General features: G+C 49.2%; 1 long non-coding RNA gene across 1 annotated transcript; it reads left to right on the top strand.

The window, feature by feature from the left end:
• The first annotated feature begins 258 nt into the window (after positions 1 to 258).
• LOC139027539 (uncharacterized) lies at positions 259 to 4,743 on the top strand. The gene is made up of 3 exons (XR_011479647.1): positions 259 to 4,042; positions 4,159 to 4,355; positions 4,495 to 4,743. It is a non-coding gene; the product is annotated as an uncharacterized lncRNA (long non-coding RNA).
• Positions 4,744 to 5,479: the final 736 nt, after the last annotated feature.

The following is a 5,479-nucleotide window of genomic DNA, read 5'->3' as shown; positions in this document are numbered from 1 at the left end:
GGTAACCTCCAGCCCCTCAGTAACCCGGCTGTCAGCAGCCGGTTTCTCGGGAACCCCGCTTCGCTTCGATGGAGAGTCTGGCACCTGTCTGCCATTTCTCGCTGAGTGTTCCCTCGTCATCGAGCTGTAGCCCTCCTCCTTCCCCTCTGACAGCTCTAAGATAGTGTACCTCTTCACGGTGATGTCCGGGAGTGCTCTCGTCTCGGCTACGGCAGTATGCTTCAGTCTGGAGGAGTTTGTGTCAGATGTAAAGAAACTTTTCGATGCTCCAGAGGCTGCCCGGAAGTTACTCCAGCATCGGCAAGACTCCCGCAGTGTGGCAGACTATGCGGTGGATTTCCGCACGTTGTCAGCTGAGAGGGCCTGGAACCCGGAAGCGCTGTTCGACATGTTCCTGCACGCAGTATCAGAGGAAGTAAAGGACGAGCTTGCAGCCCGGGAACTATCGATGGATCTAGACTCGCTCATCGCCTTGACCATACAGATCGATGGGCGACTACTGGAACGAAGGAAGGATTCGATTCGATTTCACTCGCATGCCCAAGGATTCCACCTTGCCGCCGAGGCATCCAGGAAGTCCCCGACGGCTCCGTTACCGAGAGAACCTGAGGCTACCCGAGTTCCCCCGAGAGTCTCCGAAGTCTGCCGATTCACCTCTTCCCGAGCCAATGCAACTAGGCAGAGCTAGTCTCCAGCCGAATGACTATACAGGCTTCACACTAAGAGTTGCCTGTATTGTGGGATGACTGGTCATTTCGTGTCCACCTACCACTAAAAGACCAGGCTCACCGGTAGGAGCGAGTATTCTGATGGGCCATACGGATAATGTTTCCTCTCCCCTTACTCGCACCCCTTTTCATGCCATTTTGCTGTGGGGGAACCAGTCAAAATCTTTCGGGTACTCATTGACTCTGGAACCGATGAGAGCTCTATGGACGCTACCCTGGAATCTGAGCTGGGCATCCCCACTCAGCCCCTCTCCATTCCCATGGACGTTAGAGCACTGGACAGGCACTCTATAGGCCGGGTCACCTACAATACCACCCTCATCAACCTACGTGTGTCAGGGAACCACAGCGAGACAATGCAATTCCTGCTTATTAATGCAACCGCTGTCTCAGATTTCAAAAAAGCTTTACCGAAAAAGCACACCATGCAATAATCTGAGTACAGCGCTCAGACAACAAAACTAGCCATACAGATATCCGCCATGTTGTGGAGTCAACAAAGTCAGAAATAGCATTATAAATATTCACTTAACTTTGAAGATCTTCATCAGAATGCACTCTCAGGAATCCCAGTTCCACAATAAATGTTTGATTTGTTCGATAAAGTCCATAATTTATGTCCAAATACCTCCTTTTTGTTCGCGCGTTTAGTACACAATCCAAACTCAGGACGCGCGTGCAGGTCCAGGCGAAAGTTCAGACGAAAAGTCATATTACAGTTCGTAGAAACATGTCAAACGAAGTACAGAATCAATCTTCAGGATGTTTTTGTCATAAATCTTCAATAATGTTCCAACCGGAGAATTCCATTGTCTGTAGAAATGCAATGGAACACAGGTCGCTCTCACGTGAACTTGCGTGACCAGCTCATGCCACTCTGGCAGACCTCATTCAGCTCCCATTCCCCTCTCCTTCACAGTAGAAGCATCAAACAAGGTTCTATAGACTGTTGACATCTAGTGGAAGCCGTAGGAAGTGCAATATGACCCCATAGACACTGTATATTCGATAGGCAATGACTTGAAAAACTACAAACCTCAGATTTCCCACTTCCTGGTTGGATTTTTTCTCGGGTTTTTGCCTGCCATATGAGTTCTGTTATACTCACAGACATCATTCAAACATTTTTAGAAACTTCAGAGTGTTTTCTATCCAAATCTACTAATAATATGCATATATTAGCAACTGGGACTGAGTAGCAGGCAGTTTACTCTGGGCACCTTATTCATCCAAGCTACTCAATACTGCCCCCCAGTCCCAAAGAAGTTAATGATGTTCTCTGCAACATGTTGAACCGGTTCGTCTTTGTCTACCTCAGCAGCATCCTCATTTTCTCCCGATCCGCCCTAGAACACGTGCTCCACGTCCGACAGGTTCTCCAATGCCTCCTGGAGAACCAGCTTTTTGTGAAAGCAGAGAAGTGTGAATTTCATCGCTCCACCAACCCCTTCCTCGGTTACATGACCGCTGCAGGGTGTGTACAGATGGATCACAAGAAGGTGAGAGCGGTGGTGGATTGGCTCCAGCCTATGTCCAGAGTACAGCTGCAATGTTTCCTGGGATTCTCCAACTTTTATCGCATCTTTATCCGTGGTTACAGCACCCTGGCTTCCCCCCTGTTTGCACTCACCTCTCAAAAGGTTCCATTCACGTGGTCCCCAGCTGCTGACTGGGCGTTCCAGGATCTCAAATTACATTTCACTACAGCTCCCATCTGGGCTCATCCTGACATTTACATTTAACATTACATTTAAGTCATTTAGCAGACGCTCTTATCCAGAGCGACTTACAAATTGGTGCATTCACCTTATGATATCCAGTGGAACAACCACTTTACAATAGTGCATCTAACTCTTTMAYGGGGGGGGGGGGGGGGGTTAGAGGGATTACTTTATCCTATCCTAGGTATTCCTTAAAGAGGTGGGGTTTCAGGTGTCTCCGGAAGGTGGTGATTGACTCCGCTGACCCGTCGCCAGTTCGTGGTGGGGCCGATGCTTCGGATGTTGGAGAACACTGTTCCAGTGTTCTGCCCTGGACCTCAAGTTACATCCCTGCGCCGTCTTCTCCCATCGCCTCAACGCCACGGAGAGGAACTATGATGTGGGGAATCGTGATCTTCTCGCGGTGAAGATGAAGTTGAAGGAGTGGAGGCACTGGCTGGAGGGGGCGGAACATCCGTTAATTGTGTGGACCGACCACAAGAACCTGGAATATCTCCACACCGCCAAGCGTCTCAATTCCAGGCAAACTAAGTGGGCCTGCTTTTCACCCGGTTCAACTTCTCCCTCTTATACCGATCAGCATCCAAGAATGTCAAGCCGGATGTGCTGTCACACCGCTATAGCCCCACGGCTACAACCCCAGAACCCAGAGACAATCCTTCCCACTGAGCGCCTGGTGACGGCACTCAGCTGGGGAAAAGGGAAGCATGTTCGTGAGGTGCAGCATTCCTAGCCGAATCCCGACCCAGATAACCGGATGTTTGTTCCTGATGTGGTCCGCTTCTCAGTCATGGAGTGGGCCCACTCCTCCAGGCTTGCCTCCACCCAGGCTCCCGTCGGACCCAGACCTTTGTGCAACAATGCTTTTGGTGGCTTACCATGGTTCCTGATGTCTCAGCATTTGTCGCCGCATGCTCGGTCTGCTTGCAGAACAAGACTCCTCTGCAAGCTCCGGCTGGTCTCCCACAACCTCTGGCTGTCCATCACCGTCCTTGGTCTCACATATCCCTGGACTTTGTCACGGATCTCCCCCCGTTTGATGGCAACACCGCCATCCTGACAGTAGTGGACATGACATGGTCTCCGACCGGGGTCCTCAGTTCTCGTCCCGGTTCTGTAAGGCGTTCTGCACACTCATTAAGTCATTGGCCAGCCTGTCCTCTGGGTTCCATCCCTAGTCCAACGGCCAGTCGGAGCGAGCCAACCAAGACCTGGAGACGACGCTTCGCTGCCTGGTCTCCGCCAACCCCACCACCTGCAGCCAGCAACTAGTGTGGGTCGAATACGCCCGCAACACCCTTCCGTGCTCTGCCACTGGTCTCTCGCCCTTTGAGTGTTCCCTGGGTTATCAGCCCCTGCTCTTCCCTGAGCAAGAGGAAGAGTTCAGCATTCCTTCGGGCCAGATGTTTGTCCGCCGCGGTCATCGTACCTGGAAGAGAGCCCGGTCGGCTCTTCTTAAGACAACCTCCAGGTATTGACAACAACCGGACCACCACCAGGACCCCAGCTCCCCGGTATCGTCTCAAGCTGACCCTCCAGGTGGAGTCCCGCAAACCTTCCCCCCGGTTTATCGGCGCTTCCCCCATCTCCAAGGTCAGTAGCCCCTTTGCTGTTCCTCTTCTGTTGCCCCATACCCTCTGTATACATTCCACCTTTCATGTGTCTAGAATCAAACCCATGTCTCACAGTCCTTTGTCTCCTGTTTCCAGGCCCACGCCTCTCCCCCGTCTCATTGATGGCCAACTGGCATACACGGTGAGGCGTCTCCTAAAGGTTCGACCTTGGGGCAGGGGATTCCAGTACCTGGTTGACTGGGAGGGTTATGGCCCGGAGGAGAGGTGCTGGGTCCCTGCTAGGGACATCCTGGATCGAGGCCTCATCGCTGATTTCCAACACCCCCCTCCAGGTGTCTGCCATCTTCCTCATTATCCCTAGTGTATTTATACCTGTGTTCTCTGTTTGTCTGTTGCCAATTAGTTTTGTTCGTCCAGCCTACCAACGTTTTTCCCCTTGCTCCTGTTTTTGTTCTAGTTCCTGTTTTCTAGTTTTTCCGGTTTCTGGCTGTCCTGACCCTGAGCCTGCCTGCCATTCTGTACCTTGTCACACCACACTGGATTATTGACCTCTGCCTGCCCTGACCCTGAGACTGCCTGACGTTCTGTACTTTTTGGACTCTGATCTTGATTACTGACCTCTGCCTGCCCTTGCCCTGTCGTTTTACCTGCCCCCTGTTCTAGTAATAAACTTTTGTTACTTCGACACTGTCTGCATCTGGGTCTTCCCTAAAATGTGATACACACAGGGGAATTGGGTGTTGCATAACTTTGTTAAATAAATAAAATAAGTACCTTTTCTTTTTGTTATTTGTAAACTCAGGTTCAATTTATCTAATATTAGGTTTTGGTTGAAAATCTGATAACATTCAGTCTCAAAAATATGCAAAAATTTAGAAAATCTGAAAGGGGGCAAATACTTTTTCAAAGCACTGTATATATTTCCTCCTAATATTGTACACTCTGTGTGTCTCTTCAATGGCCTGGGCTATTGTTCGAAATCAAGATCAGGTTGTTTTTATTAATCTCAGTTTGTCAGTGTCAGAAAATCCACTAATTTCGTTCACTTTTGTAGTAATAAAAAATATTCTGTTTATGTCTTCTGTCATGTAAATGACGTAGAATTGCATGAAATGTGTTTATAACTTTATGCCACATTGCCATTGTTATTATGGCTTTATTATAAAGGGGCTTTTTCTTCAACAATACGCTTACCACGCACTGCTACTGAAGTTAACGAATGGGCCTGTAAGGATAAAACAAAGCTGCAGGGCCTATGATTCTTAATCCAGTCCTAAACGTACCAGAGTGTTTAAAAGCAGTACAGGAACTACATCATCCAAGTGTATTGATCATATCTTTACCAATACTGTAGAGGCTGTATCAACACCCATTGGAATTAGTGAGCATATACTGGCTATGTCAGGAAAAGCCAATGTTGCAAAGGCTGTGCCTAAAATAGTATATCAAACATCAT

The sequence above is a fragment of the Salvelinus sp. IW2-2015 genome, linkage group LG4q.1:29, assembly GCF_002910315.2.
Source record: "Salvelinus sp. IW2-2015 linkage group LG4q.1:29, ASM291031v2, whole genome shotgun sequence".
NCBI classification, from domain to species: Eukaryota; Metazoa; Chordata; class Actinopteri; order Salmoniformes; family Salmonidae; genus Salvelinus; species Salvelinus sp. IW2-2015.
Note: the sequence above shows the minus strand (reverse complement) of the source record. Positions and strands in the feature narration are given on the sequence as shown.